At 33.6% G+C, this 26304-nt stretch overlaps 1 non-coding gene and 1 pseudogene across 1 annotated transcript; both read right to left on the bottom strand.

The window, feature by feature from the left end:
• Positions 1-2114: 2114 nt before the first annotated feature.
• LOC131169330 (protein argonaute 16-like) lies at positions 2115-24360 on the bottom strand (annotated as a pseudogene).
• On the bottom strand, positions 14554-14660 carry LOC131169999 (small nucleolar RNA R71). The gene has a single exon (XR_009140943.1). It is a non-coding gene; the product is annotated as a small nucleolar RNA R71 (small nucleolar RNA).
• Positions 24361-26304: the final 1944 nt, after the last annotated feature.

Below are 26304 nucleotides of genomic sequence, written 5' to 3'. Positions count from 1 at the left end.
TAATAGTGGCTGATAACTATATTTACTATTTATATATTATAATTGTTTAGGAAATACAAAAAAAAAAATTAATATTGACTTTTTTTAAAATAATTTAAAAATTAATGGATAGACATTATCTTTAATAATTAGACATGCTTAGAAAAAAAATTCAATCCTTAATTTCTCATAAAAATTAAGTATCCCATGAAGTTGGATTCTAATTTAGAATAAATATTTTAAAGAAAATTAAACCTTTAGTCATGGCAATAACTACAGAGTAATATAATATTCATAGAATTTTTTTGAAATTAAATATTTTTTTGTTGACAAATTATCAGTAATTAAACACTAAATTTTATTGCAGTAAATGTGTTTAAAAATATTATATTAAACAGTTATAGTTTTCTTTTAAAATAAATATGAGCATTGATTTTATAGTCATTGACGTTCTCAAAATAAAAATTAAGGAGCATGATAATATATGATAATTATATTTAGTAATTATTTTTTTAATATTTAAATTTGACAGATCAAATTAATTAAGGATTATATTTAAAAAAAATTAAATTATATAATAATTATATATTATAACAGTTTACAAAATAAAGAAAAAATTATTATTAATAAATTTAATTAAAAATTAATATTTGACATAAATGTAATAGAATTAAAATGTGATAGGAAAAATTATCATTAATAAATACAATTTAAAATTTTCATTTTACATAAATATAATAAATTTAAAATTTTAAGTGAAATCCTACCTACTTGACACATGGATTTCCCTTCTTCTTTCTTTCTTTTCTCTGCCTTTTCCTTCACTCTAAGTTTCCAACGTTGTATACTCTTTCCTGCCGCTGCATTCATAATCAAATATTTAAATGGGTTGTTGCTGCACAGAAAAAAAACATAATATCGCTAACAAATTATCATTGTAATATTTTATATTTTCTTTTATTATTAAATATAATATAAAATATGAACTCACCATCACTAATAATTTAAATTAAGAAATACAAATTTTAATATTAAGAATTCATAATATAATAAATGAAAATAATCATTAAAACAGTAGCAATCCTCCTTTCAGCAACACAACATAAAATGAACAGAAATTGGATAAAGGGAGAAAAGAGTGTAACTTCTCAAATTTTGTATTTTATGATGTATTTCAATATATAAAATTTAATTTTTTTTTTAATTTTTTTTTTAAATTTAATTTTTTAACTTTATAAAATTTTTTTTATATTTTATTCCAATATATTTTAGTGTCTACGGTTCCTTACAATTTTACATAGAGATAGGGGTACTCACAAAAATTATAATTAGCTAAACTCAAATTTGATTAATACTCAAATTTGTCTTAAAATTCGATTAAAATTTATTCTTAAACAACTCAAACTCAATCATTATTATCTGAAAAATATCGAATCCAATTAATTTTATATATTTTAATTAAAAATCTATATAAAAATTATTTTTATTTATAGTTTATATTTTAAAATTTTAAAAATTCTGTAAAATATGTTAATTTTATTTTATATAAAATAAAATTTTAAAAATTTATAAATATTGTTATAAAAACATATATTTTATATTTAATTAAGTATTTAAATAAATAAATTTGAGTAATGAATACCCAATATATAAAATCCGAACTTATTAGGAGTATTAAATTTTCAATTCAATCCGCAACCTATTTATATACTACCTAAACCTAACCATATTAGATCGGATTGGATGTCTGCAAAAACTTGACCATTGCCATCCCTAATCTCGCGCCCCAAAGCATTCTAATTAATATGAATCGAATGAATGAAGTTTTGGACCTATAAACCTTTGTGGCAAAATTTTGGGCAAACCAACTTTCATTTGGGAAATGCAAGGTCAGTATCATTTTCCTTACATTGAAAACTTCAAAAAGAGACCATCTGGTACATTTTTCACCGTAAAAGATCTCTAAGACGTGATCATAGCGAGTTTGTGAACCCTTCCTATCATCTTTTTAATTAAATAAAAATAAACACACTCTCTATTTATCATGATCTTCACCTAGATACTTCATTTTAGAGAAATGTCATTGATACCAACGATTATAAAATATTATATTTTAGTTATTAAAAGAAACAGGATAAGCTTTAAGGAAACTTTATTATAGTACTGTCAGAAAGCATTCAGCTCCACAGGAAACAGTAGTAGTAAGCCTTAGCACACTGGCAGCTATAGCCAACAAACGCAAAACTACTATATTAGGAAGAACAATCAGCAGCACATCAGCAGAAGAACATCGAACTAGCAACATTCTCGTGCAACCTAGGCAGCTCTGGAACTGGACCCTGTCCTGAAGAGATTTCAGACAAATTATCCTCAAACTTCATAAACTGCCCCATCTGTCGTGCAGCAAGGTTAGCATAACGCAAAGGAGCCACTGCAGGAAATACAACAACAACATTGTTAAGGCACTACGAATTATCTTGTTGAGTATTGAAATGTGCAGTAAAATTACCTGTTCTGATAGCGGTAGTACTCCTTTGGTTCCTGAAAAATAAGTAAATCCAATCAAATGATCATGAGGATGAAAAATTTTGCATTCAAATGATGGATGAGAAGGAATTCGAGCTTGAAAGCTTACACATAAGAAAGAGCATGGATAAGATTTTGCAACTCATCAGGAGAGAATCCAATCTCATCAAGCAAGATATGATAGTGTGCAGGCCTTGAAGTTCCCTATCATAATGCAGAAAAATAAAAATAATGCATACGCGTTTGATTCGTTATTAAGAAAACCGAGGTTATGCTCGCAGGTGTATCAGATCAAGCATCACTGTGTGTGTGATAGAGAGAGGAGGCAGAATACTTACAGTCATGCTTGCATGAGCGCACAAGTAAAAATCATAGTTTCTGGGATGCACAATCTCTGTATCTACAACGGTCCCTGTGAAATTTTGTGGGGTATTGCATCATGAAAAACAAAGAAATGAAAAAACATAAAAATAAAACAACTCTGCAGACTAACTGACCAGAAGGAACATTTTCAGGGCTAATATCTTGAAATAGCTTAGTGTGGCGATCCTTCTGAGCAACAATTACCGTGAACTTGGGAATGTCTACCTCACTTTTAAAATGATCCTGATAGGCCTGTAAAACAAGAAAGTTCATCAACTTGAAAATAACAACAATTGGAAAATTCATTTTATATCTCCCCTTATCAGCAGGTCCTACAGCAGCCCACAAACTTTACAATGGAGCAAAAAGAACAAGTACAGTACTACAATAGGCACAAATCTGTAGCAGAACCTTTAGGATCTGCTCCACTTCAACGTTCAAAACCTTACTGAACTGTGACTCAGCCACTCCATTCCTGAAAGCATCAAGTCGAAGTTCATCAACCAAAAGAATCCAGCAGTAGGAAACAAGTATATTCAAATAAATCCCAAATATATCTTATCTACCATAATTAAGTTCTAATTGGCTGTTAATAATGCAAATAATTAAACAGTTTAAATAGAAAGAAAAAGATAATTTTAACAAGTAGAATAATCTTGTTCGCACCCATTAATTGTGCTTACAGGTGCAACATTAGATCTCATTGTTAAATGCGCAATCAAGAATGACAATTCTAAGCCTCATATTTACTTTCTTCAGGTCCTTCAAAGAGAATTTTGAATGAAAGGCACCGATTGAATATTGATAGGTGAGGCATTCTCAGGGCCACTACCAAGTGTTGTTATCCCACCAAGGCATTGCCCTATGATGGAAAATAAACAAATTGGCAGCAATCCATGTGTCACTCAAATTTTCTAGAACCTAGACATTTGGAAAATTTCCCAAAAAATAAACAAATTAGAAGTCAAAATATAATTAACATAATGCAGTGATACCTGAAAACAATAATGTGCTTTGGTTTGTTTCCATTGCTTGTGTGACAGAAGTCCTCTAGCAGCTTCCTGCAACAGTGAACAATTCCTCAACTCAGATGAGTGATAGAATCAGGAAAACAACAATTCTTTGCAATGTTTATGTACAATATTGATTATGGGACTATCTGATGAAATTAAAGACAGTTTTGCTGTTACCAGAAACCATTATTTCAATGGATCCAAGGATGTAAATAAGGCTTCAAAGGTTGATAATCTAACAAATGTGATGGAAATCTATTTACTACATTACCTCATCATACCATCATCCTTCCCATTAGCTAAAGGGTTGTATAGAGCATCAATCATCTCCTCCTTAGGAGATTGAGCTCTTACAGAAGCTCTATACCTTGAAATATGTGGCCAATATAGAGATCCGACAACCTGAAAATAGCAACATTATCAATACTGAGCATCAAAAATTCATTAGAATTCAAATTTTACCGCGGCTACTGATGGTATATCTGATCGGCCAGGAAAGCCAAGAGACACGCCCATGCCCAAAATCATTGTAGGAGTATCTTTTATGAGGGGTATTTTCTTGGAATCCTCAATTGCCAACAGAGAATTAATTCCTCCAAGCTATAATAAAAGACACAACTTTAACTCAATGTCTCATCTAAAGGATAAACAAATAGAGATACTTCATGGTCCTATTTTCAAGAAATACCTTAGAATTGATCTTAAGAAGTACATTGGTAAGATACCGATCATTAATCGTGGATGGGTAAATGCACTGTGTAACAATGCCAAAATCACAAAGACATTTCTTCTTCCATGGTCCTGGGAGTGCAAGGGAACATATTTGTCAAGTAATTTCAATGAGTTACCCTAAGAAATGTAATACAGAGACAGATGATTAATATACCATAAATGTCAGATTTCTTCTCTGGCAAGACGCACAAAATAAACTGGGTATCTTTCAGAAGCTTAGCTCTGTTCAGCATCTCAAACATATTTTCTACTCTATCAAGAGGTTTGTCTCCTCTAGATTTTGGGTCCTCCCATATTGGGGTACGTGGGCTTTCAATTTGCTTCAAGGACGCATATATAGAACAGGCATATGAGCCATAGAAACAGAATTTACAAAGGTAAAGATTGAAAATAATAATGTAATTCAAGAACATACTATGCCCATTCTCCTTCCACAGCTTATGAGATCATGGAAGATTTTATCAGTTTAGCAGGGAGCAGAAAAGTTAACCACAGCCCATCGATCAATGCAAGTGGTTTTGAAAAGAGTCTGCAATTGGAGAAGATTTAAATAACATTAGACGTAATAGATGACAAATGAAATATAAAATCAGCAAAGTTCAGCCAAAATAGAGAGTCACAGTACCTTGTGATTGAAGTTCCACCGACCATTCCTGGGGAAAAAGTCTTCCTTGTTTCCTACCCTCAACTGCGTATTACATGCAGATGCATTTTATCAATTTAAATGCACAGAGAGAATCACAGATGGGGTGCGGAACAAGAAAAGAAAGATTTACCGTTGGAGTTTCAAGTACGCGACTGTCAACTTGCATCATTTGTCTTTCTATAGAAACACCACTTGCAGAAAGCAAAGAATCATCATCGCAACGGTAGTTTCTCACAGCCTGCCAAATGATACAAATGCTTTTACATTAGTTAAGGCCACATAAAAATAGCATACAGATAAAAGAAGACTTACATCAATCACAGTTCGTTTTCTATCTTGAGGGTTTTGTCTAGAACTTGCAACCAAAGATGCTCTTAGAGTTGGGAATAGAGCTTTTGCATAACGCTGGAGCGGAACAAGCGTACAAAGCTGCAACACAGGGAAAAGCATAGGAAGTAAGACAAGATTAAAGCAACACAAGCTAAAAATAAGAATGTTGCGTAAGAAAATTCAGCATACCTCTATTGGCAGATAGATTGGTTGTTTAGTATTGCCAACATCAAGGCAAGGCAGACATGCAGAGTCGGTGAGTTCTATGCCACAGTGTTTAGTAAAATACTCATACACTGTTATCTTCACAACCTGCGGCTCACCATTTGCACAATCATGGCTTCTCACTTTCATTGAAAAACTAGGAAATGAGAGCAAAGTTAGAGGTTCACAATGGATACAAAACGAAGAGTGACAATTCAAAGAAGGAAAAGGCACAGATGGCAAAGAACCGCTTACTATTGCTCCTTGCAGACCTTTTGGCTCAAGCCTATAATTTTATATTCCTTGTTACGGTGCCTTGGCTTAACCCTCAAATTTTTCAACATACTTTTGGCCTGTAGATCAACATATAAATCAATTTTCAACAACACAAAACTATGCTGGATCTTGCGGATGCAGTTTAGCAACTTATTACCTTCACCCAGTCAATACAGCATGGATCCTGTACATTCTGATTAGCTTTCAGAAAATCAATCACTGGTCCAGGGGTTAGGAACATCGTCATAGTCACATCTGGAGCACACCGGAAAGAAGAAGAATGGCAGACATCAATGAATAAGCAGCAACAAATTAAAAACACAGAAATTACAAGTACAACACAACACAACACAACATTCTACTCAAACCAAATTTTGATTTAAACAAAAAAATAAAAACTTAATACCCATATTAAGAGACAAGCCACCCTGAGTGGTACGGAAGCTGGAATGGTATCCCCTAACTCCTGTTACACCTCCTCCGACATCAGTGAAGTTCTTTGGATCGTCATGAAAGAATGTCTGCCTTAACGGAAGCCACCGGCTTTGCCTGTTCTTCAAGATACTATCCAGCACTCTTAAAGCATCTCGAGTATTATTATTTGTCTCATTTCCATGGAGAGACAGAGCAAGGGAATTTAAAGGGATTTTCGCAGCATAAACTATTTCCACTTTAAAAGTCTCTGACCGCAAACGACGTTTAGACCTCTCACAAGTTACCGCAAAGCTACGACCACCATCAGCGTTGCAACTTCCATTATCATGCAAAGAAAGTTTAATTCAACACAAGTTAATTCCAGCATAAAACACTCCAACACGCAAATCATAGAAGTGGATGGAAAATTCACATACCGTTTTGCAATTGATTCCTTAGGAACTACAGTTGTTGACCCCACAAGCTCAAAGGAGCATAGATTTTGATGATACCAAAACTCAACTAGAATCAAACTAACATTGTTTTAAGTGTTGTGAAAAAGACTAAGGATTTCATGATGGATTCGTGCTTTTGAAGAAAAGATGACATTCTAAGGATAACACAGGACGAATCAAAGGAGATCAAAGAAGAAAATGTTACCTTCCAAGGCTGCATTGAAAATCAAAATTGAAGGTACATCTAGTATAGAAATTAGTTTTAATTTCTAGAATTACTTGTGAAAAGAATTGAGGAGTAAAAGTCAATGATGCTTATTTTTAATCCCTCAAAAGTTTTTCATTTTAAATATCATTATTATTGGCCTAAAAAGTATTTGACTATGATTTGGTGTAAAGTTTTATAGTTTTGAGAGTTATGCAGAAAAGTTTTCCTGGTATGCTAACTGGTTTGCTACTGATTTTAGTATGCTAACTGGTTTGCTATTTTCTCAAGTACGCTAACTGTTTCAACTCTGCACAACATCGCAGAAAACGACAAAATAACGGCTATTTTCTTGAAATTCGTATCTGTAACGTTCAAATGAGTTCTGCAACGGTAAAAAACGTTCCAAAGCTATAAATACACCTTCCTTTGGCCATTTTGCACTTAATGAAAGTCCCTCTACTGTTCAAAATCTTTAAAGCTTTCATTCAAAGTGCTCAAAGTAATTTATTGCTCATCATTGGCTTATTTACTCAACTCTTCTTTATAGTTGCTGTTGTAATTGAGTGAGAGTGAGTTTTTCAACACATTATTATCATTTGTGAGAGGTCATTCAAGCACCTATTGAAGCTTGGTTGTGATAAGTGTTTGGGATAACACTTGGTAGAAGTGTGAAGCTACTTGTAAAAGCTTTGTTGAGAAGATTTGTAAAGGGCTTTGTCTCTTGCCTTGAAAAGAGAAGAATAGTGGAGTGAAGACTCAAAGTGGGATCTTTGAGAGAGTGGATGTAGGCTAGTTAAAGCCGAACCACTATAAAAATTCCAGTGTTCATTTTCTCAACCCTTGCTCTTTACATTTTTGCAATTTAGCTATATGAATGATATACTATTCTGATATGAAAATTGATATCATATCTTTGTTGATCTTGCCGCTATCCGAGAAAAATAGTTTCTTGCAAAATCTGCGATATCCGATATATTACATTGGTTATACATTGTCTTTGTCGGATAGGATATCCGGTATCGCTCTAGTTCTTTGTGATAAAAACGTATTCAGTTTACTGATATATTTACTGAATGCTTATATAGTCTGTTATATCAGTATACTGATTGCATACAGCTTAACCTTGAGTCAACTTGTCAATAGAGCTATATTATTCATATTTAGCATTAGTTAATTAAGTTGAACTTAGCTGCAATTTTCAAAGGTTTTGAGCAAGAACCGAAAATTGTTTTTAAAGTCCAATTCACCCCCCTCTTGGACATATTTTGGGACATCAATTTGGTATCAGAGCTTGTCTTTCTTGCTTGAGGATTAAACCCCTTAGAGTGATCCACACACATGGCTAGTTCATCTAGAAATTCTGCTGGTATACCTGCCCCCTTAGCTGAAGGTTATTCCATCACTAGACCACCACTTTTCAATGGCACAAATTACTCTTTTTGGAAAACTAGAATGAGAAACTTTATACAATCTGTTGACATTGATGCTTGGAGAATAGTTAAAGATGGTCCTTATATTCCTTATAAAACCAGTGAAGGAACTGTACAAATTCCTAAAGCTGAAGTTGAATTTGATGATAATGATTGGAAGAAAATTTCTACAAATGCCAAGGCTATTAATATTCTTCATTGTGCTCTTGATATTAATGAGTATAATCGTGTTTCAGGATGTCAAACTGCAAAAGAGATATGGGACAAACTAGAAGTCACATATGAAGGAACTGATGTGGTAAAAGAGTCAAAGGCTAACCTCCTCATCCGTGATTATGAATTATTTGAGATGAAACCTGGTGAAACTATTGCTGAAATGAGTACCAGATTTACAGACCTTGTAAATCTACTTAAAGCTCTTGGAAAGAGATTTGAAGAACAAGAACTTGTGAAGAAAATTCTGAGGTCTCTTCCAAAGACGTGGGAAGCAAAAACTACTGTTATTCAAGACACCAAGGATTTCAGAAAATACACCTATGATGAGCTGATTGGTTCTCTCATTGCACATGAGATGATTTATAAGAAAGATGAGAATGAAGGTGATCAAAAGAAAAAGAAAGGGATAGCTTTCATATCCGAAAAAGTAGATGAGAAAAAGAAAAATGTTGCTCTTAAAGCTAATTCAAGTGATGATTCAAGTGCTTCAAGTGATGATGATGAAGACATGGCTATGATAGTCAAAAGATTCAAAAGAGCATTTAGAAAAGGTGGAAGCAAATACAAGAAGTTCACAAAGAAATATGCTCCAAAGACTCCAAATCATTCAAGTGAAATAGTTTGTTATGAGTGTAACAAACCAGGCCACATTAAGCCAAAATGTCCTACATTGAAGAAGAAAAATAAGTTTAGAAAGGACAAAAGCAAAAAGGCAATGGCAGCAACTTGGAGTGACAGTGATTCTTCATCAAATGATGAAACAAGTGACAAAGAGGCTGCAAACACTTGTATGATGGCAATTGAAGAAAAAGGTGAAAGCTCACACATCGAAGATAGTGAAAATGAGGTAAATCTTGAACTTTCTAATGTTGATGAATTAGAACTTGCATTTGTGAAGACATATGATAAATATAGAACTTTTAAAAAGAAATGCAAAATTTTAGTTCATGAAAATTGTGCTTTAAGATCAGAAAATATTTCATTGAGTATGGTTTCAAAGGAAAATGAATTTTATAAATCTCAAATGAAATTATTTAAGGAAGTTAATGATGAGCTTCAAAGATCAAAAGAAGTGTGTGAACAACTTCTTGAGAAAAAGCAATTCTTGAGGAAAAAGTTGAATCTTTGACAAGAGATTTATCTAAATTTACAAAAGGAAAAGAAACACTTGATATACTTCTTGGGAATCAAAGATTTACAAATGAAAAATCTGGAATTGGATATGATGGATTTATGAAGTATGGAAAATACAAACAATTTTTTGTTAAAGCTACATCCTTTTCTCAACCGAGTATTACATGCTTTTATTGTAATCATAGAGGTCATATGATTAATGCTTGTCCTATTAGGAAAGGAACCTTTAAGGCAAAGAAAGTATGGGTGCCTAAAGGAACCCTACCTAATGTTACTAACATTCAAGGACCCAAAGTTGCTTGGGTACCTAAGAACGATTAAGCGATTTCAGTGTCCGCTAAGGAGTATCTGGAAATAGAACATTGGTACATTGATAGTGGCTGCTCTAGGCACATGACAGGAAATAAAGGCAAGTTTTCCTCTCTTACCTTGAAAGAAGAAGGTTATGTGAAATTTGGTGATAAAAGTAAAGCTAAAATTGTTGGATGTGGAACTATTGGTAAAAATCCTTGTATTGAGAATGTTGCATTAGTTCAAGGATTAAAGTATAATCTTTTAAGTGTTAGTCAATTGTGTGACAATGGTTTTAAAGTCATTTTTACTTCAACACATTGTGAAATTCATGGAAATAATGTTATGTTTGCTGGTGCTAGAATAGATAATATTTACCTACTTGATTTAACAAGTCTTGAAGAAAATTGTGAAACATGTTTTATGACTTCAGATGATAGTGCATGGTTATGGCATAGAAAATTAGGACATGCTAGCATGAGTACACTTGCTAAACTTTCTAGAAAGAACCTTGTTAGAGGACTTCCAAAGTTAAGATTTGAGAAAGAATTTCAATGCAAAGCTTGTGCACTTGGTAAGCATACAAAATCATCTTTTAAATCAAAAAATGTTGTAACTACGTCTAGACCATTGGAATTGTTGCATCTTGATCTTTTTGGTCCAATCACACCTAGAAGTCTAGGAGGCAAGGCATATGCATTTGTAATTGTTGATGATTTTTCAATATTCACATGGACTTTCTTTCTTGCTCATAAAGATGAAACCTTTGATATATTTGAAGCTTTTTGCAAAAGAACTCAAAATGAAAAAGGGTATTGCATTACATCTTTGAGGAGTGATCATGGAAAAGAATTTGAAAATAATTTTTTTGAAAATTTCTGCTCTCAAAATGGTATTTATCATACATTTTCAGCTCCTAGAACTCCACAACAAAATGGAGTTGTTGAAAGAAAAAATAGATCTTTACAAGAAATGGCAAGAACAATGCTGAATGAAAATAGTTTACCAAAATATTTTTGGGCAGAAGCTGTAAATACAGCATGCTACATTTTAAACAGAGTTTCCATTAGAGCTATTTTAAAGAAAACTCCTTATGAACTTTGGAAAGGAAGAAAACCCAATATTGCATACTTTCATGTCTTTGGTTGCAAATGTTACATTTTGAATAACAAAGGCAGCAATCTCAAGAAATTTGATGCTAAATCTTGTGAAGGAATATTTCTAGGGTATTCAACAAATAGCAAAGCATATAGGATCTTCAATAGAAAAACATTGACCATGGAAGAATCAATGCATATACTTTTTGATGATGCTAACACTTCCTTGCAAAGGAAAGATTCTTGTGATGATGAATTTGAGCAGATTCAAAATTCAAAGAATTCGAATAATGATGAGCTTGGATCAAAAGAACAAGTGGAGGATGATCAAAATGACAAAGAAGAAGAACTCCCTTGCTCCACAAATATTGAAATTCAAGATGACTCCCAACCAAATGTGGAAGAACTACAAATTGAGGAACCTCAACATCAAGATATTCCACAAGAATGGAGGTACCATAGAAATCATTCCAAAGATGACATTCTTGATAGTCCATCACAAAGAATGATGACAAGAGCTCAACTTCGAAGATATTTTGGTAATGTTGCTTTTGTTTCTCAATTTGAACCCAAAACATATGATGATGCTCAAAATGATGAAAATTGGCTTTTTGCTATGCAAGAGGAATTAAATCAGTTTGAAAGAAACAAAGTTTGGACACTTGTTCCTAAACCTAAAAAGCACACTGTTATTGGAACTAAATGGGTATTTAGGAATAAGATGGATGAAAAAGGACATGTAGTTAGAAATAAAGCTAGACTAGTAGCTCAAGGATACAACCAAGAGGAAGGTATTGATTTTGATGAAACCTTTGCTCCGGTTGCTAGAATTGAAGCTATTAGAATGTTGTGTGCATTTGTGATGCATGCATTTTATATCATCATTTAGGTATAATTTTTGCACATAATTTACCCTTATTCATAGCTATTATTTTAGATATTAGTATATATTTAGTCAATTTTACAATTTTCACATTTCTTAGTTTAATTTTTGGAATTTATTTGTTTTGTAGGTTAAATCTGGAGAAATTTGATGTATTTTGATCAGAGTAGCCATTTGGAGGAGATTAAAATCGAATTGCAAAAATTTTGAAGTTGAGAAAAAAAAAAAAAATGGCCGAGAGCGACACAACCTGCAGCACAACCGAATTAGCTCATGTCGCAGGTTGTGTCGATCGTCAGATATTCACGCCGAGAGCAACACAACCCGCGACACAACTGACTCGGCTTATGTCGTTTTTACTGGAAAATTTTTGACGTGGCATTTCCGTTACTCCAGCCTTTTTACCTCACTTTCTCTGGATCCTTCCCCCTTTTACCCATTCTAGAACAGTCCCCTTGCCTATATAAAGTGCCCTTTATCACTTTCTTTTCATAGAGAGCAAGGGAGTCATTTTTAGAAAGATAGAAAGAGGGAAAAGGAGGAGCACTTTCTGCATCTTCTTCCAGCAGCAGCAAGGATCAAGTTTCTGCACTTTTCTGCAGAGATCCTGCTGCAAATCTGCTGGGTTTTTCTACCCCTTTAAGCTTACATTTCCATTATTTCTTCATTTCTTCATTTGGGTTTATTTTTAAACAATGATTTGTGAGTAGTTGATTGAGATTCTAGAGATGGGTTTGTAAATATTGATTTGTTTTGTGATTTTGAACTGATTTAGCCATTTAAATGAAGATTGTTATATTTTGATTTATTGCTTGTGTGCTTATTTCCTTGCTTGATGAATGGGCCCTCATTAAGTTAAGTTTTAATCCTTAATAGATGGACTGAAAAGTGAATATTGGGGATGGATAATCTTGCAATAAACTTTATTTTCTTGGTGTTAGAAATAAGCTAAGAAGATTAAGGGGAACTTTCCAAAAATCAATTAGAGCATTAATTGGGTTTTTGTTAGATTTGAAATACCGTGAAAACAGGGTTTGATTTAATGAAAACCAATTTTGAGATGCTTGAAAAAGGTTTCAAAAATTTAAGAATTGATTTCCCTCAAAATTGCAATTCTCATGTGTTTGGCTAAATTAGGGAAAAATCACATGCAAACAATATTGAAAATCCAATCTCTAGAATCAATTTATTTTTCATTGAAATTAGATATAAATTCTCCAAACCTCATAAATAGCAATTTCAATTTAAATCCAATTTAAATTTAATTCCAATTTAAATCCAATATCTAGAATTACTTTATTTTTTTTTAGATTTAATTCTTCTTAATTTCATAAATAGAAATTTCAAATTAATTTTTGGTAATCTAGTTTAATTAATTTTAGTTAATTGATTGATCTAGTTTTAATTCCTCAAATACCAATTTTAATTCCAAATTTCATTTTACATCTTTAATTTTTGTCTTAATTTTAATTTTTAGATTTTATTTTTAATATCTTTTAATTTTTGTCATTCTAATTAGCTTATACTTTTATTTCCAATTTAAGCACAATTCCCTGTGGGATCGATATCAATTTTTAAAACTATACTACTGTGACCCGTGCACTTGCGGACACACCGTATCAAGTTTTTGGAGCATGTGCCTGGTAATTGTTTGTTTTTAAGTTGGATTTTAATTGTTTTAAGCTAATTAGAATTTTTATTTTCTTTTATTTTCACTATTGTTCCTTGTGTTTTTCAGGTACTTTTCTTGTTTATGAGACGATCGAAAAGCACAAGTGACACTGAATTGTTGTTCAACCCAGAAATTGAAAAATTCTGTCGAGCCAACAAAAAGGAATTCAAGAGAAGAAAAGAAGCAGAAAAAGAAGAACAACAAATATTTGAGCAAGAGGAGACAATAGAAAATATGGAGAATCAAAATAGAGCTATTGGTGGAGATAATGGAGGAAACGAGCAAAACAGGCAAAATGCTGTGGTTAATCAAAATGATCCTCAAAGAAGATCCATGTTAGATTATGCTTTTCCTAGATGTACTGATGTGAGAGATAACAGACCTATTATTGGAGCTAATCAATTTGAATTAAAAACTGGTCTTATTCAAATGGTTCAGAATTCACAATTTGGAGGTTGCCCACTTGAAAATCCTCATTCTCATTTGAAGAAATTTTTGATGATATGTGGTACACAAAGACAACCTGGAGTTTCTGATGAAGTTATTCGGCTCACTTTATTTCCATTCTCTCTTCGGGATTCAGCATTGGAGTGGTATGACTCACTCCCACAAGCTATTATAGCTACTTGGGAGCAGTTATCTCAAGCTTTTCTATCTCAATTTTTCCCACCTGGGAAAACCACTCATTTGAGGAATTTGATGGTAGCTTTTAAACCAAGGGATGATGAAACTTTGTATGAATCTTGGATGAGATTTAAGGAGCTTGAAAGGCAATGTCCTCATCATGAAATACCCAAATGGATGATTGTTCAGAATTTCTACACCAGAGTTACTCCAGCCATAAGAAACACAATTGATTCACAAGCAGGAGGAGATTTCATGAGAATGACAAGTGAAGAATGCTATGATCTATTAGAGAAGATTGCTCATAATACCCATTTATGGGGAAATCCTAGAGCACTTGAGCCAAAGAAAGCTGGGATCTATGAACTAGACTCAGTTAGCTACATGAATGCAAGATTTGATCAGTTGACTCAACTTCTTAGTGATTTTTGCACAAAGGCAACAACCTCAACTCCTACAACTATGCAACAAGTTGCCTTCACAGATGGAACCCAAAGTTGTGGAGTTGATTATTCTTCTTATGGTGATGATTATTTGCAAGAGCAAGCTGCTTATGCAGGAGGTTATCAACAAAAACCTATGGGAAATTCTTATTCTAATATGAACAACTCAACATGGAGACCACAAGCAACTTTTGCTCAACAAGGCCAAAGCTCAAATTATCCTCATAACCAGCAGTTTATGCAGCAGAACAAGCCTCAATTTCAGCCCACAAGACAACCACCACCTGGATATCAAGCAAGAGCACAACAATCCCTTCCATCCCATGAACCGAAGCCATCTTTGGAGAACATGATGGAGAAATTTTTTGCTGAACAAAGCAAGATGAATAGCAAATTGGAGGAAGAAATGCAACACATGAGACAAACCATGGATCAATTACAAGTCCACAACCGCATGTTGGAGACTCAATTGGCGCAACAAGCAAGCTCATCAGGAAGCAATTCCTATGGGAAACTACCTAGCCAACCACAAAACCCTCATGAACAATGTAAGTTTGTAACCTTGAGAAGTGGTAAAAAAGTTGGTCAAGAGAGTGAAAACAAGAGAGAAGAAAAAGAGAGCACAAAAGAAGAAAATTCAGTTGAGAGCAAGAAAAATGAAAAAGAAGAAGAAAGCAAAAGTGAGCAAGATGAGGGAGAGAAACCATACATCCCACCTGAACCTTACAAACCCACCCTTCCCTACCCTCAAAGATTCATCAAGCATAAGCTAGACAAACAATTTGGCAAATTCCTTGAAGTGCTAAAGAAGTTGTATATCAATGTGCCATTCACTGAGGCACTATCCCAAATGCCAAGTTATGCCAAGTTTTTGAAGGAGATTCTTTCCAACAAGAGAAGACTAGAAGATTATGACACCATCAATTTGGGAGAGCAATGCAGTGCTATAATTCAGAAAAAGTTACCTCCCAAACTCAAAGATCCGGGTGTGTTTTCCATCCCTTGTCATATTGGTGATAATTGTGTGGCAAATGCTTTATGTGACCTTGGAGCTAGCGTCAGCCTAATGCCTCTTTCAATATATGAGAAGTTGAATATGGGAGAATTGAAGCCCACAAACATGTATCTTTCATTAGCTGACCGTTCAATTAAGTATCCAGAAGGCATTTTTGAAAATGTGCCTATCAAGGTTGGGAAATTCTACATTCCGGTGGACTTTGTCATTTTAGATATGGAAGAAGACACAAAAGTTCCTATCTTATTGGGAAGACCCTTCTTGGCAACAGCTGGTGCATTAATTGATGTGAAGGGTGAGAAATTGACACTTAGAGTGGGAGATGATCAAATGATTTTCAACATCAATCCAGCCATGAAAAGGAAACATGAAGAAGTTGAGTCTTGTTTGCGGGTAGACATTATTGAAGAGATTGTTCAAGAGCATTTCAGAAAAAGCTATCCACAAGACCCACTTGAAAATTGCTTAATCCATGGTGGGAGCATTAATGATGATAATCATAACATGGCTATTTTTGCACAACACTTGGAGAGCTCTCCACCACATCCTGAAGCCACAATTTTTCAACTTGAAGGAGTACAAAATCTGGAGATCAAACCACCATCATTAAAGGTAGAGGATGCCCCAAAGGTAGATCTTAAACCTCTTCCTTCCAACCTCAGGTATGCTTTTCTTGGACCAAATGAAACATATCCTGTTATAATTAATGCATGTTTGACTGATATTGAGATTGACAAATTGTTGAGAGTTTTGAGAAAATATAGAAGAGTTTTGGGTTATGCAATTGATGATATAAAGGGAATTAGTCCAACAGTTTGTATGCATAGGATTTTCCTAGAGCCAAATAGTAAACCTTCCATTGAACACCAAAGAAGATTGAATCCTACAATGAAGGATGTTGTGAAAAAGGAAATCCTAAAATTACTAGCTGCTGGAATTATTTACCCCATTTCTGACAGTGAGTGGGTTAGTCCTGTGCATGTTGTACCAAAAAAAGGTGGGGTGACAGTTGTTAAAAATGAGAATAATGAATTGATACCCACTAGAACTGTTACAGGTTGGAGAATGTGCATAGACTATAGGAAGTTGAACAATGCTACAAGAAAAGACCATTTTCCCCTTCCTTTTATGGATCAAATGTTAGAGAGATTAGCCAAGCATTCATTCTTTTGTTACTTAGATGGATATTCTGGTTTCTTTCAAATTCCAATACATCCTGATGACCAAGAGAAAACTACCTTTACCTGTCCCTATGGCACCTTTGCCTATCGAAGGATGCCATTCGGATTGTGTAATGCACCTGGCACATTTCAAAGGTGCATGATGGCCATTTTTTCTGATTTTATTGAAGAAATTATGGAGGTCTTCATGGATGACTTTTCAGTATATGGCACTAATTTTGATTCATGCTTGACTAATTTGTCTAAAATCTTGCAGAGGTGTGCTGATAATGATTTGGTGTTGAATTGGGAGAAATGCCATTTTATGGTCCAAGAGGGGATCGTTTTAGGGCATTTGATCTCAAATAGGGGAATTGAAGTGGATAGAGCTAAAATAGAAATTATTGAAAAAATGCCCCCTCCAACCACTGTCAAAGGAGTGCGGAGTTTTCTTGGACATGCCGGGTTTCTGGCGATTTATTCAGGATTTTTCTAAACTTGCTAAACCCTTAACAAATCTTTTGAATCATGATGTTAAATTTGATTTTAATCAAGATTGTATGGTTGCTTTTTGCAGGTTAAAGACGGCATTAACAACAGCTCCTATCATGCAACCCCCGGATTGGACTTTGCCATTCGAAATCATGTGTGATGCAAGCGAGTTTGCTGTTGGAGCTGTCCTTGGCCAACGGAAAGATAGGAAACCTTATGCCATTTACTATGCAAGCCGAACCCTTGATGAAGCTCAAGTTAATTATGCCACAACTGAAAAGGAGTTCCTTGCGGTAGTATTTGCACTTAATAAATTCCGTTCTTATTTGGTCAACTCAAAGGTAATTGTTTTCACTGATCATGCAGCAATAAAGTATTTAATGAGCAAGAAAGAAGCTAAATCTAGGTTGATTAGATGGATTTTATTACTTCAAGAATTTGATTTGGAAATAAGAGATAAAAAGGGTGTTGAGAATGTGGTGGCTGATCACCTTTCTAGGATAAAAACTGAAAATAAAGATGATGAAATTGTGCCAATTGATGAGTTTTTCATGAATGAGCAATTGTATGTGTTGAATTCTGCACTTCCATGGTTTGCTGATATTGTGAATTTCTTATCTTGTGGTGTCTTGCCACCTGATTTATCTTGGCAGCAAAAGAAAAGATTCTTGCATGATGTTAAATTTTATTCTTGGGAAGAACCTCTTTTGTTTAGGAGATGCAATGATGGAATAATTAGAAGATGTATACCAGAGGAAGAAATACATGATGTTATTTACCATTGTCATTCCTCTGAATATGGTGGTCATTTTAGTGTCTCAAAAACTGTTGAAAAAGTCTTGACATCAGGTTTCTATTGGCCTAAAATGTTTAAACATGTGAGAGACTTTGTAAGCAAGTGTGATAGGTGTCAAAGGGTAGGCAACATTTCCAAAAGAGATGAGATGCCTCAACAGTCCATATTAGAAGTTGAACTATTTGATGTGTGGGGAATTGATTTCATGGGGCCATTTCCATCTTCTTATGGAAATAAATATATCTTGGTAGGGGTGGACTATGTATCTAAATGGGTAGAAGCTATTGCTACACCTACCAATGATGCAAAAGTTGTGGTGAAATTTCTGAAAAAATTTGTTTTGACCAGGTTTGGTGCCCCACGTGCCATAATTAGTGATGGTGGTAGCCATTTTTGCAACCACCAATTTGAAAAATTGATGAGAAAATATGGGGTAAAACATAGGATTGCCACACCATATCACCCTCAAACAAATGGCCAAGTAGAAATCACAAATAGAGAAATCAAGCAAATCTTGGAGAAAACTGTCAATAAGTCCAGAAAAGATTGGTCCCTTAAATTAGATGACACTCTTTGGGCATATAGAACAGCATTTAAAACCCCCATAGGAACTACACCTTATAGGTTAGTTTTTGGGAAATCATGCCATTTGCCCGTAGAGTTAGAACATAAAGCTTATTGGGCCATAAGAGCAATCAATTTTGATTTACAAGTCTTTGGACATAAAAGACTTTTGCAACTTGATGAGTTAGAAGAATTGAGACTTGATGCTTATGAAAATGCTAGGATCTATAAAGAAAGAACAAAAAAATGGCATGATAAGCATATCAAGAAAAAGGACTTTAAAGAAGGAGATTTGGTTCTCTTATTCAATTCAAGGTTGAAATTTTTTCCAGGAAAATTAAAATCAAGGTGGTCAGGTCCATTTAAAATTTTGAAAGTTTTACCTCATGGTGCTGTGGAAATTTTTGGTGAAAAATCTGGTAATTTCAAGGTAAATGGACAAAGGTTGAGGCATTATTTAGCTGGTGAGCCAATTGAGAAAATAGCAACTTGCTATCTTTCTCATTCTCCATGAAATTTTGAGTAAGTATGGTCAAGCTAAAGACCTAAACTTAGCATTTTTGTGCATAACTCCCAATTTTTCTTTCATTTGTTTTAAGTTTTTTTTATATACTCCGTATTCAGAATTTAACATTGTTCTAATTTCCTTGTGCAGATGGGATGCAATGCATTGCAAGCAAATGAGCAATAAAAATTTTATTTAGCTTTAAATTTTAGCTTTCTATGCACATATAGCCAAATTATCCCATTCCTTGCACATTTTTAACATTGAGGACAATGTTCATTCTGAGTATGGGGGAGAGGGTAAATTTTTTGCAAAAATTATTTTTCCTTGCAAAAATTATTTTTCCTTGCAAAAATTATTTTTCTTTTTCATTTGCATATAGCGACACACTCATTACTTCATACTTGTACATATTCACGTATATACACTGCATATAGCTTCATATACTTAGTTATGCATACTTAGTTGCATATAGGTTGACTAGACATTTACACTCATGCATTTCATTCACTCATTTAAAATTTTTGGATTTTTAAACCAGTCTTTGAACTCCATAAGCCACTTATTCAAGCAATCCAACTTGCCTTTAGATGGTTAGTGGAATGAAAGTTCCAGCTGGGTACAAAGTCTTAAGCATTATTCTTTCTCTTATTTAATAGCTGAAAATTAATATATCAATCTAGGTATGCAGTGCTAGTTAGTTATTTTGAGTTTTGAGTGTCTGGATAAGCCTTTAAGGAAGAAAATGGTCATTGTCGTCTCACCATTCCTAGAACAAGCATCTTAGATCTTTCAAAGCGAAATTTTTAACTTGCATTTGATAAGAATATGATTTAGGCATTTCTTCATATTTTAAACCTCACATTTAGCCTTAACCTACCTTAATTTCATTTTAACCCTTGCAAACCCCCTTGAACCTTAAATCCCTAACTTCTTTGGAACCCAAATCATTTACCTAGCCATTAAACCTAAACACTACCACCTATTATGAGAATAATATTTTAGCAATTAAGTGCATAAAAAAAAAAAAAAAAAACTTGGAGGATTGAAACATCTTGAAAAGTGCTAGAGTAATTGTGAAAAGTTGATAAAAAAAATAATAAATAGTCACAAAAATATCCCAAAGGTAATTTTGGGTGTGACGTGAAATAGGGACACATACAAAATAAAAAAAATATATTATAAAAGTAGTCCCTTTATTGTGTTAGCACTTAAGATTCATTGTGAATTTCTTTCCTCTTGATAAAAAAAATTAGTATTATATATGAAAAAAAAAAAATGGATGCACTTTGAGTTTCATGGTTAATATTATTCTCATATTTTGTTTACCTTATTCCCTTTCTTTGTTAACCACAATCTTACCCTATTTGACCCCATTACAACCCTTAAAAAGACCTAATGATTCTTTGAAAAATGCTTGTTACATTAGTAGAGTTAGATCTTTTATGCTTGCATATGGGTTTGGCAATATAATCTTTCATACATTACTCACCATCTATTTGAGACACATTGGCTATCTATTTCATTTAGGTTTGTTTTGGCACAATTGACTCTTGTAGCTGGTTGGTATTTGTTGCTTGGGTTGATTGGTTAATTCTTAGCTATTCTGTAATAGTTGAGAGTGCTTGCTTCATTCTTTGTGCTTTTGCTGGTGGGAATTTGGAATGTTGGTGGCTAGAGGTAAGTTGGTAGTTTGGATTAGTGAATTTTTGAGTTTTCAAAGACTGATTCTATTCCCTTCCAAATGAGTTTCAATGAAATTTTTGCTTGAGGACAAGCAAGAGTTTGAGTATGGGGGAATTTGATGCATGCATTTTATATCATCATTTAGGTATAATTTTTGCACATAATTTACCCTTATTCATAGCTATTATTTTAGATATTAGTATATATTTAGTCAATTTTACAATTTTCACATTTCTTAGTTTAATTTTTGGAATTTATTTGTTTTGTAGGTTAAATCTGGAGAAATTTGATGTATTTTGATCAGAGTAGCCATTTGGAGGAGATTAAAATCGAATTGCAAAAATTTTGAAGTTGAAAAAAAAAAAAAAAAAAAAAAAATTGGCCGAGAGCGACACAACCTGCAGCACAACCGAATTAGCTCATGTCGCAGGTTGTGTCGATCGTCAGATATTCACGCCGAGAGCGACACAACCCGCGACACAACTGACTCGGCTTATGTCGTTTTTACTGGAAAATTTTTGACGTGGCATTTCCGTTACTCCAGCCTTTTTACCTCACTTTCTCTGGATCCTTCCCCCTTTTACCCATTCTAGAACAGTCCCCTTGCCTATATAAAGTGCCCTTTATCACTTTCTTTCCATAGAGAGCAAGGGAGTCATTTTTAGAAAGATAGAAAGAGGGAAAAGGAGGAGCACTTTCTGCATCTTCTTCCAGCAGCAGCAAGGATCAAGTTTCTGCACTTTTCTGCAGAGATCCTGCTGCAAATCTGCTGGGTTTTTCTACCCCTTTAAGCTTACATTTCCATTATTTCTTCATTTCTTCATTTGGGTTTATTTTTAAACAATGATTTGTGAGTAGTTGATTGAGATTCTAGAGATGGGTTTGTAAATATTGATTTGTTTTGTGATTTTGAACTGATTTAGCCATTTAAATGAAGATTGTTATATTTTGATTTATTGCTTGTGTGCTTATTTCCTTGCTTGATGAATGGGCCCTCATTAAGTTAAGTTTTAATCCTTAATAGATGGACTGAAAAGTGAATATTGGGGATGGATAATCTTGCAATAAACTTTATTTTCTTGGTGTTAGAAATAAGCTAAGAAGATTAAGGGGAACTTTCCAAAAATCAATTAGAGCATTAATTGGGTTTTTGTTAGATTTGAAATACCGTGAAAACAGGGTTTGATTTAATGAAAACCAATTTTGAGATGCTTGAAAAAGGTTTCAAAAATTTAAGAATTGATTTCCCTCAAAATTGCAATTCTCATGTGTTTGGCTAAATTAGGGAAAAATCACATGCAAACAATATTGAAAATCCAATCTCTAGAATCAATTTATTTTTCATTGAAATTAGATATAAATTCTCCAAACCTCATAAATAGCAATTTCAATTTAAATCCAATTTAAATTTAATTCCAATTTAAATCCAATATCTAGAATTACTTTATTTTTTTTTTAGATTTAATTCTTCTTAATTTCATAAATAGAAATTTCAAATTAATTTTTGGTAATCTAGTTTAATTAATTTTAGTTAATTGATTGATCTAGTTTTAATTCCTCAAATACCAATTTTAATTCCAAATTTCATTTTACATCTTTAATTTTTGTCTTAATTTTAATTTTTAGATTTTATTTTTAATATCTTTTAATTTTTGTCATTCTAATTAGCTTATACTTTTATTTCCAATTTAAGCACAATTCCCTGTGGGATCGATATCAATTTTTAAAACTATACTACTGTGACCCGTGCACTTGCGGACACACCGTATCAATTTGCATGTTTTAAGAATTTCATGCTTTATCAAATGGATGTTAAAAGTGCATTTTTAAATGGATACATTGATGAAGAAGTTTATGTAGCTCAACCTCCTGGTTTTGAAGACCCTCACTTTCCAAATCATGTTTACAAGCTTACTAAAGCTCTCTATGGTTTAAAGCAAGCTCCTAGAGCATGGTATGAGAGACTTAGTAAATTCTTGCTTCAAAATGATTTTAAAAGAGGAAAAGTGGATACTACTCTTTTCATTAAGAAAATTGGAAAAGACATGCTTATTGTGCAAATTTATGTAGATGATATTATTTTTGGTGCTACTAACCATTCTCTTTGTAAGAAATTTTCCAACATGATGAAGAGTGAATTTGAAATGAGTATGATGGGTGAACTTACTTTCTTCCTTGGATTGCAAATTAAGCAAATGAAAGATGGAATTTTTATAAATCAGTCCAAGTACATAAAGGATATGCTAAAGAAATTCAAAATGGAGGATATGAAGAGTATTGGAACTCCCATGAGCTCAACAATTAAATTGGAGAAAGATGAAAAAGGTAGAGAGGTAGATAACAAATTTTATAGAGGTATGATTGGTTCTTTACTTTACTTAACAGCATCTAGACCAGATATTCATTTTAGTGTATGTTTATGTGCAAGATTTCAGTCATGTCCAAAAGAATCTCATCTTGTAGCAGTTAAGAGAATTTTTAAATACCTCATTGGCACTCACAATATTGGCTTGTGGTATCCAAAATGTGAATCATTTGATCTTATTGGTTATAGTGATTCAGATTTTGCTGGTAGTAGATTAGACAGAAAAAGCACTTCTGGAACTTGTCAATTTCTAGGTCATGCATTAGTTTCATGGCACAGTAAAAACAAACCTCTGTTGCACTTTCTACTGCAGAAGCTGAATATATTGCAGCTGGAAGTTGTGTTGCACAGATTTTGTGGATGAAACAACAGCTTGAAGACTTTGAAATTAAATTTGATCACATTCCCATAAGATGTGACAATACTAGTGCTATAAACCTATCAAAAAATCCTGTTCAACACTCTAGAAGCAAGCATATTGAAATTAGACATCATTTTATTAGGGATCATGTTCAAAATGGTGATATTCAAATTGAATTTGTCCTTACGAAAACGACTTGTCGACATTTTCACAAAGCCACTTAGTGAGGAAACTTTTTGCAAAATAAGAAGAGAACTTGGTATGATTGATGCTTTTGATTAAATTTTGATGTATTCTCATGTTTCCATATGAAAATGAAGTGATATATGTTGATTTGCAGTGTTGAAAATGCATTCTGATATTTTTTTGTGTAATTTGAAAAATTCTGGATTATATCGATATGAGCGATGTCTGCAGAATTTGCTCTCGTGGCATACTAACTGCTTTGCTAATTTTCTTGTTTGCTAAACGCTTTACCATCGCTCCTACTTTTTCGTTGGCAAACCGAAGTCGTCCGATTGCTCTAAAACTCTAAAATTATTTTTTCTCGAAGCGCCTATTCTGCATGCTTAAAGCCCATATAACTTAAATACCCCTCTACTTAAAGTATTGCATCATTATGTATTTAAGGGCAAAATGGACTTTTTATCACTTTGATTTGCGCGGGATTTAATTTTTTTCTTCTGAACCATCAGTCTTCTCACCGTCTCTCCTCTGCTACACGCTACCTATTCCCTGCAAAACCTACAGTTGTGTCCTTTCAAGTTTTAAAATTCAAAACCCTTCTTCCGCCTCGCTTCCTAACCCGAACTACGCTTTCTTTCTCTTTCCATTCACAAAACCATTTTGGTCGCACCCCTTCAAGCAATCGTTTTCCTTCATCATTTTTAAATACTTCCGAAACCTATTGTTAGTGAATCGATTAAATCGATTGTTTGCAGAAAGAAATTCCCAAAACTCTTCGTTTCCTTTATTTCTCTAAATCTGCCGAAAGAAATTGTTTGCTGTTGGATATTTTTTTTTTCCTTTGCCTGAATCGACTCGCACTCTGCTTCAAGATATCTCGTATAAAATCTAAACCTTCGATGGAATCGTGTTTTACATTTTATCTATGCTTGTTTTATTTGTTTTCGCAATATGATAATTTTTTTTTATCTGCTTTCGATTGTTTGCTCTGTTTTCGCGCTCAGTTATTTTTTTTTGGGCATTAACACTTCGTGAAATGTGGTATATAATAATAAATCGACTGCCATGAATTCGTAAGAACCCAAATATTTTTCTTGCTGTCTGTTCTAATTTTTTTTGTCATTGCGCTCTGTTGTGAAAAATGGATGTTGATATGCTTAAATTGATTATATATATAAATATATATATATATTGGCTGCTCACATCACTGATTTTATAATCTCAGTTCTCTCTGTCATTTCGGCCTAATTTGTTTCTGAGATTGGTTATGGCACGAGACAAAGGAAAAGGGAAAGCCAAAATCACCACATACTCATCATCAAACTCAACTGACGCAAGTATCCCTGCGTCACCACCTCCACAAAAGGATGCTCCTCTGATAATTGGTAAACCAAAAGAAAAGACCAAGAAAAGAACAAGCGAGCCAGTTCAAGAAAGGGGAACCAAAAAGAAAAAGATTTTAAAAGCTCCAGTTGTGCATATGGAGAGGGCTATTCATGAGCCAAGGTATATTCACTGGCCTGCTTTTGTTGAAATTTCCGTTCCTTTGCAATCTTTGTTTGAGTATCAAAAATGGGATAAAGCGTGTTCGACATCTTGAAGGAGTGTATGTGAACTTAGTGCAAGAATTCTATAAAAATTTGAGGTTGATGATTCGAAAAGATGAGTCCTTTAAGGTGAGAATGAAAGGGACAATTTATGAAGTGACAGTAGCTAGATTAGCTAAAGCCCTAGGAATTCCAAACAGTGGGAACAAAATCTGCTCCCACAAAGATGTTTTTGCTGTTGGTGGGTTTAACAAAAGGGATTTTGAGGGTGAAGTGTTTAAAGGAGAAGTGAAGGATAAGACTAGCATTACTCATGCTCATCAACACATTAAAATTCTTCATAGTTTTATCATTTATGTGTTTAATCCTAGAACCATGATCCCAACTATTTGAGTACCCTTGACCTCTGCATAATTTGGCATATAGTGAACCAAATTGAGTTTAATCTTGCCTATTTTATGTTGAAACAAATCATGAAATGGAAGCCACCCTATAAGCTACCCTATGCTCATCTTCTAAATGGTCTATTTAGAGACTTTGGGATACCTTTGGAAACTGAGAAACTTAGGACCAATATGATCCCAATCACTAGCTTGCAAAAGGATGATGATGGTAGAAAGCTTAGATTTGAGCAAGGTGCTAGCTCCAAAGATAGTGCAAGTGGTACTTTCAATGTTGAAGGTATTTTGGA

Source organism: Hevea brasiliensis, chromosome 10 (assembly GCF_030052815.1).
Source record: "Hevea brasiliensis isolate MT/VB/25A 57/8 chromosome 10, ASM3005281v1, whole genome shotgun sequence".
NCBI lineage: Eukaryota > Viridiplantae > Streptophyta > Magnoliopsida > Malpighiales > Euphorbiaceae > Hevea > Hevea brasiliensis.
The sequence above is the reverse complement of the archived record's forward strand: the minus strand, read 5'-3'. Positions and strand labels throughout refer to the sequence as shown.